The sequence below is a fragment of the Coturnix japonica genome, chromosome 7, assembly GCF_054131305.1.
Source record: "Coturnix japonica strain WE chromosome 7, WE-NBRP24, whole genome shotgun sequence".
Classification (NCBI taxonomy): Eukaryota; Metazoa; Chordata; class Aves; order Galliformes; family Phasianidae; genus Coturnix; species Coturnix japonica.
The window spans coordinates 28,206,425-28,221,722 of NC_140669.1; the positions used below are offsets into that span (position 1 = coordinate 28,206,425).

Here is a 15,298-nt window from a genome sequence, read left to right on the forward strand (position 1 = left end):
GAGCTTCACCCAGCCTAACCTCTCATGCGTGCAAGGATACGGCATCCACCATCTCTCTGGACAATCACTACCAGCTCCTCACCAACCTTCCTGTGGAAAAAAAGTTATACCCATTCTAAGTCCCTCCTCTTTCAGTTTGAAACTATTTCCTCTTGCCCTACCAGAACAGACCACAGTGAATAGTCTCCCTTTCCTTCATAAAGCTCCCCTCCAGATACCAAAAGACTGCTGTCAGGTCTCCTCAGAGGCTTGTCACTTCCAGGTCAAACTTCTGATACAACCACTTTTGCGCCTCTCCTCCAGACACACTCCAACAAGTCCACACTTCCATTCTGACTCCACGACAACTGTCCGTATCCCTTTATCCTTAAAACTAGATACACCCCCTAAGAAAGAAGCATGACTGACTACAGGTATAGGCAAACTTATTAGAACCAGCTGCAAACATCTTGAGTGATTGTTTTCAATGATTAGAATATAACATTACTCAGCTCCAAAGACAAATCACAATCATCTGCATTTCAACTCTGTCTACCAACTATTTATTTACTTTGTGCTTCAAAAAATTAGTTTGTGTTAGTCTCCAGAATAGGAGAAACGAGTTTCTTCCTTCTAAAACATTGCGCCTTTGACAAGAAGCTTATTTTTACTGCTTTTGAAAACTACACAGCAGTGGTAGTTTTCATCAACTTTCATTAATCCTGAATAATTAATACCTACCTTTTGATGGGCCCCCATTTAAGGAGAAACATGATTGATTGGAAAGGTTGATGAGCTCTAACTCTCCATATCTGAAGCTACTCTAATCATGAAGGTAGCTTTTCAATTTTACTTGTAACTACCTGCAAAGCTTGGCCCAACTACATTAAAATGAGGGGAACAGTTGTTCCCACTTCTCTGTTTCTTGGTATTAAGAGTTCTTAACTACCCAATTAAAACAGGGTGCCTGTTAACAACAAGGGATGCAAATTTGAACCTCAGGAAGAAATCACTTCTAATCACTTTTTATAATGGAGAGAACTTGATTTAGTTGCATTTTAGTCTGATGTTTTGGGATGGAAGGGTCACAGGGATATCCTTTATCAAGTTTACCCAAAGCATTCTCTAGAAATACACTTACTGCACCCCACAGCAGGTCAATACTAACAGTCATAATTACAACAAAAACAAAAACAGGTAACCCAAAGTAAAACCCATGCTTGAGTGAAGAATTAGCATTCACTTCTAATATAACAGTAATAGTCTAATAACTGCATCGATGAGCCCTTGATTGTGTAAAACATTTTAACACCATCACAAGAAAACCATCAGCATTACGGTACCTTTAAGAACAAGCCTTCAGTCTGATAAGTTCCCACACAAACCAGCTGAACAATATAATACCAAGTTTCAACGTAGCCCATCTCCCCACCACCCATGGTATTTGGTCCCTCCCAAACATCCTTCTATTCACTGCCTCTCATACATCTAGGGATTTTGCCATTGTTTATAATTCTAATACACATCTGTTTCAAATGATCTCTACTTTCACTGCTACATGCAGTAGTTTTGCTACCTTTCCTACTTGTTTACATAGAAATTATAAATCCCATATGTGCATTTAGAATTATTTCATTATGGAGAGTACTGATAACTCTGGTACCTCTCTTAAGTGAAGACTTCTCAGGTTGTTTACCCTTAGACATGCAAAGCCACTGGACAGGACTGGCACTCTCCTGAGTGGTAAAACAAATAACCCATCTAAAACTCCTTCTGCACCTATGGATCACACCAATCATAGCTCAGATCCCCAGACACTTGGTACAACATCAATGCAAACTGAACCCTTAAGTACTTATGACTATCACCTGTAGGTATATATAGAAATAAAAAATTTTGGAGCTTTGTGTTCTAAGAAAAATGGAGACAAGAACGAACAAACCCTTTCAACACTACATTTCCTGTTAAAATGCAAGTTAAAACCCCTTGCAAGGAGTCAAGTGAATAAGCATCGCTCAGCCCAAGGGGCTTCTCCAACATATCATGTTGCTTTCCACAGTTATATTGCTATAGCAGTACCCTTCAGAGTCCATTCCTATATTCATGCATAATTTATACCTTTTTCAGCTCGCTTGACCTTTTCTGCAGATGGATATAGGTGACTGTGCTCTAACAGAGCTACTCTAAGAGCTATGGGATTATGTACATTTATATGCACTATTACCAACAAAATGCCCAATAACTCATCTAACTGGCAAGAACCTAACATTCTCTGAACATGTATACTCAGTACAGACACATTTTGCAGTCTATATGGACACAAAAATAGACTGAAGGAAAACAAGGAGGTTAAACCAGAATAAAGGGCTGTATAATCTCAGCATCATTTGGGGGACAGTGACAGAAAAAGATAGGAACAAAAGTCAGTGAAAAAGGTATTCCAAGTATACTTCTATTGTCACTTTCTAGAATAGACAGCTAAGCAGTGAAGCCCACATGGGACACTTGTACCTATCCCAGCTTTATTTTTGTCACATATTCAACTTCAAAAGCAAGGCACTTAATTTATTAATGCTGTAACATGTTTAACAGTGATGGATATACAGATAGCCACATTATTCTGAATTGCTTTATAAAGTTAAATGGTTGCAATACCTCAATTTTAGCCTGTCTACAATTTACCAGACACCTGTTCTGTCTTCTATTATCACTGCAAACTCTGCCCTTCTTCCAAAACATGATTTGAAAATTATACCTTTCCCACCAGAACGTTCCTCAAGCAATGTTCCAAGTCAGCAGCTTTCTTTAAAGAAAGTAACAGATTAATCCTCAAGTATCCTGTCTTTGCACTAAATAAAGTGAAATTTGCAGTACTACCTCTAATAGCACATGGTTTACGTGACTCCCCACACTTACAAGCAAAACCTTTCAAATGCAGCACCTTCTGCTTTGCCCACATTTCTCTTTCCTCATAGAGACAGCACCCCACACCCCCACTTACCCATTCTAACATATTAAGACCACTAAGAGCTACCCCAGGAAAGGCTGCAGGACAGTTACACAACAGTTGCTTCAAGCTAAAAAATTATAATTTCTACCAGACCTAGTGCTTTTCTGCCAGGAAACCTAACCTTGCTACCTGCAAGTTTCTATAGTGTTTAACAGTTATACCCACAAAGCCAACCTGCTACTACCTACCACTTTTGGTAAGCCCACTTCACCTCTATACTAAATTGTTTCTCTTTGCCGTTACTGATGACATCCTCATGGACCTGCAATAATGTCACTAGCTTGAAAACACATACAGAGGGAACACTGGCATTAGGAGAGGCTAAAACAAGAGCTTGTCATTGCATGGAACTATTTAATGCTTCATGTCCACTTCAGACCCTTAAACACTGTTAGATGTTCCTGCCACTATTGAACACGATTCTGTATTTTCTTGATAATTATCTGTTATGTTGCTAACTGTTCAAGAGGTGACAATTTTAGTCACAGTTAATTTGGATTATCTGTTTTCATTCTTGATTATCCCCTCTAACAACTCCATATAAAGATTTAATTTAAGTCATCATCTAATGCACCAAAACTATTTAAGACGTACCAACTTCAGTGCAGCTGCAATACTTGGAAAATACCAGACAAAAGTAAATAACAGGTAACCTTCAATATTACTATAAGCACTGTTGCTTGGATCATTCAAGAAAAGTGTTTTAAATACTGAGCTCCATTCATCTGGTATCTCCTTTCTCATGAGAGCATCTTGAGGAAAGGCTGAAAATCTTTAAGAACACAAATAACGGAATGCTTAACAAATATTCGTCTTACCTTTTAAATACTCCCAAGCCTCTAATTCAGAATCCAAAATAGCTACATCTAAAAATTAGACGGATGGTTACCTTGCATCCCACCAAACCCTGAAAGATATATTGTCTCAGGAGCGACAATACAACTCAAAGGAGAGACCAACATTTCCTTCTGTCTTGTATACATATTCTTTCACACAGATTTAGCAAATGCAGTTGCACAAAAAGTATGAGGCACACAAGTTCTCATCTTTATAACAGAAAGAAAAAGGTCCACAACCCTGATCTCCACTACCACATCAGTAACACATGCTGCTCTGATTGCATGTATAATAAAAAATTCTAAAATGAAAAATTAGAGACAAAAATTCTTAGAGCTCACAATAAGCTGAAAATCTTGAAATCAAATTTCAACATAACAGTGAGCTCTTCAGGTAGCATGCTGCATTTCAAACATTTAATGAGACTCACTATGTTCTAAGGGAGATTAAGGTTGGGGAACCTGGAAGAATCAAAATATTTAAGAAATATTTAGAAGTTGTACTGAGATACAAGGTTTAGTGAGACATACTGGTGACAGAGGAGTGGCTGGACTGGATGACCTTGAACAGCTATTCCAACTTCAGTGATTCTACAAACATTTCAACAAAACAACCAGCAATTTCCTGCTCCAATACAAGGCTACGCTCTGAAGACAACGGAAAGCAGCAGCTTGTTGTTCTTACATGGGCTTCCTGAAGAATTCTTACTTCCCAGCCTTCCTAACCAGTCAAAACACTCCCATGTTCAAATTCGTGCTCCCTGTATCTAATGCATGGGTGCAAAGGGGTCAATCCCCAGGGTGTTCCTACCATTGATTCAATTTGCTGAAAAGATGGAAGAACTGTAGGAACTTTAAAATAAGTTTTTAAAAGAACTAAAACATCCCTTACTTGCAATTCTAATGAGATTGCTCCAAAACCCAGGCATTTACTTTAAACATAACTCCCCAGAATAAACTTTCATATCAGTTGTCTTCATTCCTATAGCCCAACCATAGGCTTGCACTCTAGGCTGAACATAGGCTACTCCAAAAAAAGTGAAAGAAAGAAATACTACCTAAATGAAATCAGTATTTTGTAAATTAAAAATACTTTTGAAGTATTGTTCATAGAACGTTTTTCAATTGAGTAAAAAGGCACGGCCACAGACAAAATGAAAATTTTTATAAAGCATTCAGCAGTATTGTATGCAAAGTAACCAGTGTTTCTCTCAATGGAAAGAAAAAGCATGGGAGGGCAATAATAACTACAAAGCCAGTTGTCACATTTCATTTCTTGAAGAAGAATTAAAAGGGAAGTTTTCCAAGCTATTTACGAAAGTAAAGCCTGCAAAGACCTGTAAGAATAAAGGTTCACATCCATCAAATGCCAGCTGCTCTGTAACTCATTCTGAATCGCGAGAACTGTTAACTCAGGGACACGGGGTAAATAGAGAATTTTAGGGTTGTAGGTATGCTGCTTGTGTAATTTCTAAACAGTCTGATGACTGTAAATAATATACATAGCCTAATGCATGAATTTATACCTCATTGTGTTTGCTATGCTGGATGATTTAAAGCTACTGTGTTAAGTGAAAAAACACACCCTTACATTTCGCAAGTACAATATGAAATTGAGAGTTCATTACAGTCCATAAGAAATAGAAGTGGATTAACTGGTAAAGTTCTGACTAACAATAATTAATCTGTTCGTGCTCCTGAGCACATACTCCCAGTGAAGGCAACATAAGCTAATTGGAAAAAAAATTCACCAGAACTGTGAAAAACATCTTGTACTTGAGATAGACCAAACATATACATTAGTTAGATCTTCAGAATTGAGCTAATAAAGCGATGTGGGAGGGGAGAAAAGCTCAAAACAATGATGTTTCTGTGTCTTAAAAAAAATGAGGGCAAGCATTTTTTATGTTAAAAACATCTTGTAAGACTCCAGAACTATACAAGTATTAACCACACCAGACCTAAGCTATTACCAACCTAATAAAAAATGATATGGGGCTGTACACCTGGTAATTTCTAATGATGCATTATAACTTATCTCCATAAAAATTCCAAGGAATTCAGTCCATATTTGACATGTCTAATCCAAAAAACAAAGCTTCAATACAAGTTGAACTTGCCCAGGTACCCACTAAGATAATACTGTTCTTTCTATTATTACAGCTAGGACATCCTTTGCATGCTATATAACTCCTAAGTCAATGCAGAAATACATGTGTACTAAGGTGCATGCATACTTACACTGAAATATACATCTAAAAATGTAAAAATGCCTTAACTGCACAAAATATTTTATTGGAGTCAAGTAATGTTTGGCTTTTCGGTTTTACTGCTATTAAAAATAAATGCACTGTGAACAAGAACGCTTTTTTATATTTTTAAGATGGAACTTCCCAGATATCAATATCTGAAGTGTATGGTTTACTCCTCTCAAAATCTGACATGTAACTTCAAAAAGAAAAGGCAGTCCAGATCAACTGTCTTATCCAACTACCTGACAACTGCATTTACTCTAAACAGTATTAAGGATACTCCTGTGCACCACTATCTGAGAGTATCTGCAGTACTACTGTAGCTCTATTTCACCCCATGAGCTACAGGAAGCAACAGTAACTGAATTTTTGATCCACTGACATATACAACAATTAGTCTTAGTTCAAAGAACTGATTTCACTCAGTTACAAGAAGTTCATGAAAATTACTGGGTACAGAAAAGCTCCATGAAGTAATGCTATTGATAAACCTTACATATTTGGTAAGAAAAGTTGACGCTCAGTAATTCCCTTGTTAATATGCTGGTGGGCAATTTGCAAGAGTAAGAAAACAAGACTAATTTCATTCTTGCAAAGCCATAGTCACTCAGCTCTACTTAATCAATACAATCCAACACCTCCCAAACTTACAGTCAAGAGAAAATGCAAAGCTTCATTCACAGAAGGAGATGCCTGGGGACATTTGAGACAACTCCTGAAGTGGGTAGAATAAGGTTCCTGAGGTTTTTAGGATGTCTTTTTCTTTCCTTCAAGAGTTACTCATCTGCATCATCAGTCACCAAAAACTATGACACAAGCATTAACTGACTCATCTGAACAGCTCACAATTTTCTTTTTGGTCTTCTTTTGAGACAGCTGCTGAAGAAGAAAAGCACAGCCAGGTACCTCCAGTAATTATGTTTTTAAAAAATGGAATACTTAAAAGTAAAACATTATAGACCCTCAATAACTTTGAAACTTTACAAACGAAGTATACAAAAGCATTACATGAGCATGTCTAGCCATAAAGTACAAAAGCCTCAAATTCTCAACTTGAGGAGTTGCATTTACAGCAAACAAATGATGGAAGCACCTCTATTATAAAAACAGTTAACCTTAGCTAAGCTGTCAAATTAGTGTCAGCACATCCACACTACACTACCAGTATTTCTAATCTTAGATTCAGCATACAAAAGACAGGCCCAGAACATGTCTGTTACAGGTCCAGCTGGACCTTCTAGCATAGACACACTGCTGCGCTTCCGCCTCACTGTCCCCAGTCCCTTAGACTTGGCACTGGCAGCCATACAGTATTCCTAAGGCCTGGAGGATCCTGCAGCAACTCACAACAGGACCAGGCTGCAAATACAGCCACACACAACCTGCTCAGAAACACTTGTGCCACTGATGCTGTCTATGAACAGACGCACGAACTGTGACCAAACCTCTTCACCACAGTAAACCTACACTCATCCAATGCCAGACTTCACTGGCAAGCAATACTGGCATTGCACTCCGCAGCATGGAGCAATGCAACAGTTGCTAGTATCTTTTGTTAGTACAATTCCTATGCATTGCCTCTACTCAACACAAAGTACTATTTGCAAGGAAAGACTTGACTGAACCTCTTCTTTAAACCATTGTAGAGAGGAAACAGCAGAATAGGCATAGCTATATCAGCCAAAGGCTTTCATTTATATTTCACGCATGCAGGGACAGCGAGGCAGACCGAATTACTACTACTAGTAGTACTAATTACTACTACAAATTACTAATAGCACTTGCAGTAGGAACACAGCTGCTTACATCTTACTAGCTTAAGACAACTTACCACATATAGAAATCCAAGCTTCAAAATTAAGAATTATCCTATTCACTTAGTAATCATACAGTTTCCAGATCCATTTCCTTCCTCACACCAAGTATTTCATACAACTAAATTTAGCGCACCCTTAACAAGCAGAAAAGGTGTTGTGAAGAGCGAAGTGTGAACATTTTCAAACAAATCTGATGACTTGAGAGAATGTGATTCCATTTGTTGCTGGTGAGAAGAACATGCTCTCGGTGCAATTGATTTCACACATAAAAGGCAGTGGCTTCAAATAAGAACACTGCTATTTTTGGCCGGTCAGTGGAAAACGATTTCCAAAGCTGATAGCAGCTCTAGCCATTTATTACAAGCTAAAGATCAAGAGTGTCAAATCCTTGTGAAATCCCTAGACACAAATCATAACGATTCCCCAGTGCCTCCAAACGCTTTAGAAAGACTGTTCCCTCCTTTCTCAGCTTACCTTTCAGTATCCCTGAGTAGCAAAGAATATCAGCATGAATAGTTAGTGAATTAAGACCATGGTAAACAGACAGGATAAATCTCTCAGATTCTTCACAGAAGGTTTACACTAGTAAATAACCATTCAGTAAAGTACTTGAATATGTTACAGCCAGGTGAAAAGCAGGAAACAGAGTTCACAAAACATTCAAAAGGCACCCATCCATGCTAGTAATCTCCATTTTATACAAGCATTTTGGGTACTTAAGAACAGTATAAAGGCCTCCCATGAATTTGCATAGCAGAAGTAAGGGAGGCAAATACATTAAGGAAAAACAAAACATAAATCAGTAATATTAGGCCTAAAATGGGCTGAAACAGGCTTCGCTGTGTGTTAATAATCACAGACATAACCTGGGCATTGCTATCCCAATGGAAGTCTATTATAACAAGCTGTTGTTCAAGCCAATCAAAGCATCTGACCATCCAGTACAGAATTTACAGCAGAAAACCACAGCAAATGCTCAGTGCAATGGATTCAATTGACTGCAGTAATAGCTGTATTAGGTTGGCATACTGCTAACTTGCCATTCTCCTCTATGCCATAAAGCTCTGATTATCCTGGAAACCTCAAGTGGAATCTGAAGCAGCATTAGTGTTTCCTGGAAAGTAATTGTGCAAGTAACAGGGTAATTAATTCAATTTGCTATCTCCATTTTTATTACTGGAGTTAAGGCTTGAAGTTCACTTGGATTCTGATCGAATTCAGAAATCAAAACAGCAAAAGACAATATAACAACTTAAGCAGCCAAGACATCATTCATGTTTTCCTCTCTCCCATCTTGAGTTGGGCACTTAAAAAAAAAAACCCACAGAAAAACACTTAAGCCTTCCATTTTTTTTCTTCCTTACAAAACTACCATACTGAGTTGATGACACTGAGAAAATGAACAAGAAAAACTTAAGATCAATTTAAAAGCTAGCGTCTGGAAAGACATGCTAGCCAATACATACTAAGTTTTTAAGAATTACTTGCTGGAAAAATATTTCCCCCTCCCATAGGGTTTATAAAGGTGAAGGGGAAATCATTTCTGTATTTTCCTTCTGCTTGCATTTCCCTCCCTGAGTCTGAAACAACAGCCCTGGTTTCCCAGTTCTTTCTGAGGCACCGAGACTTGGCTTCTGGCTACCTGAACAAATGGCTTCAGCATTTAGCAAGAAGAAATAACAAGCATTAAGTAGCACGGTGAATTCCCTTTCTCACAGTCCACGAAACAGCATGCCTTCTAAAGAGACCTAATAATCACAGCTACAAACTAGGTCACAACTACTGCCTACTAAGACAACCTGATATCTCCTGACTCATTCCTCACTCAGAAGTAAATAAGCTTCTCTCCACTAGGTGGCAGAAGTAGTAGCGAGCTACCAGAAGGCGAAACGAGTCGCATATCTTCCACATTATAGAAGTACAGGGGAGCAAGTCAGAGAAAAATCTGGTGTAACCATGTTTTTTGCTTTTTTTCTTTTTTATTTGTTTGATTTTTAAAGGGAAGCACATCACTGCATCAAGGCCCTATTCAGCCTGTCAGCAGAAAGCTTCAAGTCACTACACTACATGATGCTTATAGAGTACTAATTCATTCATTGAAGTAAAACAAAAAAAGAAAAAAATTCACCATTAGTGAGTCTACTAACTCACAAAAAAGCATTTAGAATACACTTTCATATCACAGCTGAAGGACACCATCCTGAAGGATCAAGGCAATTAGGCACAACTGCTGAGACACACAAACCTCAAAGCCAACAGCCACATCAGAACACAGAAGACAATCAAAATACAGACAAAGAACACAAAATCAACAATAACTGAAGTAGCTCCAGTTTGTTCCCATTCCAAAAGACTGGTCTAAATGAAATACTGCTCATTTAAATGACTCTTGTATGCCCTCAAAATAGAACATAGGAATTACACGGAAGATGTATTTTCAATCAGAATATAGTCCTCCATGCCTTGCTTATACAGGACACTGCAGTCCCACACCAAGTCTGCAGTGGTCAGTTTTCAGTTCCCTCCCACCAGCCTAAATAAAATCCTACTATTTCTTCAGAGCTCTGATAAAAGCATCTGTGCTAACAGTAGCTTCTGGACCAGTCTCTCCTTAACAGCCAAGCCAGAATCAAAAGAGGCTTTCAAGCCACAAAGCTACTTTATTCCCCCAAGCATCACCCCCACAGCTAAACAAGCATTCTTAAAACAAATTAGGTACTGCTAAGTTGGCAAGTCCTTGCATTGTCTCTCAGTGTTGTATACCTACAGTCTATTATAAAGCAGTCTACATACAGATTAGACTTGGCGAATAAATAACATTCACATCCTGGTGGTAGTTACAATACATACCACAGCATAAAATCTAAAATCAGAACACTCCTATTTTAGAAGGAATGGTGTCACTACAAGCAATAATAAAAAAAATGACAGGGGTACACATTTGTGTTTAATTCTCATTGCACAATGAATAAATAATCTGGCATTAAAGGCCATTTTTTTGTTTAATTTAAAATACAGCCACATAAAACTCTCTTCCAGCTAAGCCAAGAAAGCAGGTACACCAAACTCCGCAAGTACTATGCTTGAGAGACAGCAATAACAGATTAAATGTTACCAGTTATACAAGCCCAACAACTATAATACAGTTTATTTCCGCTTACATAGTTATCATCATCCAACAGAATACTAAGTACTTTTTATAACTGTTTAAACTTTCATAATACAAAACACAAATAGTCCATATGGAGGGAAGAAGAAAAAAACAACTCATCCATTTAAGTACACAGAATTCTACACCTTCTCAGACAAGGACTTCTTTCCTCTCCTTCCACCAAGCCTGTTTACCCCTAGAGGGATTTTACAAGTCCTTTCAGTACTGGCCATCAGCCTTAAAAGCACAATGGCTTTCAGTAATGTTTTAATTCTTCTGCTAGAAAACCACCTGTGATGAGGCACAAACAATTCTAACAGCCATGCATTAAGCAATAACTAGAGCCTAAGGTATCAATCCAGTCATCAAGTCCTGAAAAAATATGAATTGAGGGAATGTTTCCCCATTTATTTGCTCAAGGCCTCTGAGATGCGAGACAAAACAAGCTCTCTTCTTGCTGATCCTAAGTAAAACACAATATCTTCAGTAGAAGCCAAGGCACCCTCAGTCTCCGTAAACTGAGCATGGTCTGTTGTAAACTTGAGAACATCCCAATATGGTCTTCAGCTATTAATACAAGAATGGGTTAAGCTTTATTTGCTTAAAAAAAGAAAACACCAAAACCACCGAAGAAACCAAACTGACTACAAATGTAGTGTGAACAAATAATTTACAAGACCCTTTGAAATCTATGAGTAAAGGTACAAAGCACAGGAGAGGTTAAAAGAAACCTGAAGATATTGAAAGCCACATCTCCTGCTTATGCAAACCAAAGGAACACAGCCAGAAACCAGGAAAAAGTCAAGGTTTATTGTACTGCTAAGCAAGTGAAACGAAACCAACTTCAAGAAAAATGAAAGCACCAATGCACTGCATTTTGGGTGGGCTTCCTTCTCAAAGTGCTTTAACTAATGCCATTGCACTCTGATGTTGTACTGATATCTTCAAAGCATCCCTTTAAATAGAGAAGTATTGCCAATGATTGTGTAACAATTTCTCATCTAAATATTTCTGTAGTGTTTTGGTTTTTTGTTTTAAGTTAAGTACCTTACCACAGACTTGGCTAAAAAACAAAAAAGCAACTAAGCTTTAAGAGGGCTAAAAGTGAACAGACTATTTTTGATCAAAAGTCCGCAGAAAAACAGCAGAAACCAATATGTTCTGTCTGTAGTTATTGTAACTTGTTTGTACCCAGAATAGTTAGTGCATTACCAGAAGACAGCACAAAAACTCCAAGCATTATTTTTTTTTAAACCCTTTAGAAACTACATACCAACATTTTAATGATAGAAAATAAAACCCAGATGACTGAAGCAGTTTAAATAAACTACCTTTGCTGTTGCTCGCTGTTCAGTCAGCTTATGCATATGTGATTACCTCAGAATTACACAGAAACCAGGTTAGAGCACTTTCCATTTAGATATGAGTTTCAATCCTTCTTGAGTGTTCTTCTATGTCCAGTGCAGTGACCATTTCCAGCTTAGCACATAGTTAAAGCCAACATACTTAAATCCCTCAAAAAAAAAATACAGTGATAAACTAAAGATGGATTACCAAACATCCTGTGCCAAGCATTAAAAAGGTGCAGCTCTTCATCTCTCTTGCAGAAGTACCCATTTAAAAAAATAAAAAGTATAGAAGTGACCAGAAAATACAAAAGAATGGAGAGCTGCTCCCAGCTGCACGTCATTAAGGAACACACCTGAGGTCCTCCTACAACAGAACAGCTTACCACAAAGAAGCCTCTGTAATTAGCCATTCCAAAAAACATTTAATATCTTATATAACTACTTTACTTACCAATGTTCAGTAGAATATAATAGCTTTATTTTTCACCTGCTAAATTCTCAAGAAGGAATTTAAGCCAGAAGATTCATACACCAACATAGCTTAAATAACTAATTGCAAACTACTAATGCTGCACAAACTAGCAATTCAAGGGACTTGTGATATCTGTTTTTAATCCTTTGACACCCCAAATACTTTTTTTCCCTAAACAAAACCCAGTCAACACCAGATAAAGTACTTTGTTCTACACAAATTGAAAGCATAAAAAAAAAATCAATTTTGGAAATGAACTTCCAAAAATAGAAATCACAGTTTCAAGAAAAAAAGGATTTTAAACACACAAACAACTACAACTTCAACAACTGTTGAAGTAAAACAGAAAATCTATTTTAATTTGTATCAGTAAAACAAAATCTAGAGCTTTCCCTTCACTGGCTGATCATTTTACTCTCCCAATAGAGCAAAAGACACAAAGTGTTCTCCAGTCAAGTACTAAGCAAACACTAGCATAGAAAAAAAAACCTTCAAGATGCACATAAACTAATGCCTCACACATCTGTTTTAGCACAAGTAATCAGTATCAAGTAGCAGTGACTTGCACAAACTTGGGAAAAACACACACCGCACAGGTCTCAAATACACATGGTAATTGCTATTAGTTTTAAACTCCAGAAAACTATACCAAGTAAAACTAAAACCTGACAGATATTACCTAGGCTGAGTAGGCTAGGCAATGCATACTACACCTAAGAAAGAGCAATATAAATTACACACCTGTGTAATAGCATAACCTCAAAGCTACAACAAGCATACCACACAGAAATAGTACCTGTGTTATGGATCTTTGATGATCAGCTTACATGTTTTCATTATTCTTCTAATGAGCTGTTTCTTCCATTGAAGAAGACTTACGTGCCCATGTAAGCTTCTCAATTCCCTGTTCTCAAGGAACCGCCTATAGTAGAAAAATTAAACAATAATTACAAATAACAAAAATTAAATTTAATAATAATTAACATTAACAATTTCACTCAGGCATAGACAAAAATAACTCCCAACAAGTTATTAGCTAACATTAACTTTTAACAGAATTTACTTACTGTGAAGCACACAAAGGTGATACTTGGAGACAGCTCACTCTACAGCACTGGTTGCTGCAAACTCTTTGTTCACATGCAGGTGTCCCACCTTTATAATAGCTAAGAGCTACTCCTTATTGGCTGTTACTTGATTGCAGCAACCTGAGCCAGACTTTTCCTAATTAAGATAGCAATTTAATATTTTTCCATATTTCAGTCTTGTGTTGACTCAAATTAAACAAAAAATGAGACAAAAGGTAAAGCAAATGTAGTCTGAACAAGAACTCTAAAGAGTCTACTGCAAATCTGAAAAAGCATCTCCACTGCAATATTAAAAGATCACACAACTAAAACAAGCTTCTAGAAAATTCTTGTTGTGTGTGTATCAGACTGTTACCCTGAAATACAAAACACTTGTATAATTTTGACGGGCTGTCTTAACAGATTAAGTACCAAACAGCAATATCACAAATATCCTTCTCATGATTTCAAGTAATCATGATTATTAAAGGCAAACATAATAAAACTCCAAATAAATTTTTCTTGCAACACACAGGTGTGGGGTAAGCAGAGACCTTTCTGTGACCCCACTGGTAGGAACTAAGTACAAAACCACCTCCTACGTGTCGGCTATCAGACAGCTGAGGGAGGCAATCAACTACAGCTGGTACCCATGCAGAACAGAACCCAGAGGGGGGTGTGGCAAGCTGTTCGGGGCAGCTGTTGCTAGTTTAGAGCATGTGAGGAAAAAGTCTGATCAGGAAAGTATATGAAACTTTGTTTCTTAATACACAAAAAACAAAAAAAAACAAAACCAAACATGGACACATATTTCAAGTAATCTGTGCCTAAGTAACCAGCCCCTCAAAATCATTTTGTAAAGGCTTGACATGCAATACAACTGGTTACTGTCCAGCAAGATCAACCTTCTCTTGCAAATGTCAACTGTTCCCTGTTGTCTGGGGAAAACAAGCCCCTCTGCAAGCACTAGAAGTAGCCCTTGCTCTTATCTCACCTAAAGATTAGTCAGACATGCTAAAAGCTGTTCTAAAGCAATTGTACTGTCAAGGCAATACTTAAATAGCACTGCTTTAAATGCAATAAAGTTTTGCACATCCATACCAAGACTACAACATTCAGCCTATCTCAGGAACCAACACTGCACAACAATAGAACACTCAAGTAGCTATACGACTCACTTGGTTGGTGTACACATAAAACATTCTTTGTGGATCAGCGTTCAATGAGTTCTTGCAGCTATTTTCACTACTAGCTCATTATTCCTTCAGAGAATACATATCAACATGCATACACTATGTAGCTGTCCTTGAATAAGGGCTGAGGTGTCATTTTCCCCTCCCCCTCAACAGATTGTTAATGTTCCAG

At 37.6% G+C, this 15,298-nt stretch overlaps 1 protein-coding gene across 4 annotated transcripts in view; it reads right to left on the reverse strand.

Annotated features, from left to right (window-relative positions):
* LOC107316441 (uncharacterized) overlaps positions 1 to 14,248 on the reverse strand; it is a 297,655-nt gene extending 283,407 nt beyond the window's left edge. For 2 of the 4 annotated variants that reach the window (XR_014948399.1, XR_004307964.2), the window contains exons 1-2: positions 13,934 to 14,183; positions 13,663 to 13,788 (exon numbers count right to left, since the gene is read on the reverse strand). The gene's annotated coding sequence lies outside the window, so the exon portion shown is untranslated. Of the gene's footprint in view, positions 1 to 13,662; positions 13,789 to 13,933 lie in introns of all 4 variants that reach the window. The other 2 variants (XR_004307962.2, XR_014948400.1) reach the window with 2 other exon arrangements.
* Positions 14,249 to 15,298: the final 1,050 nt, after the last annotated feature.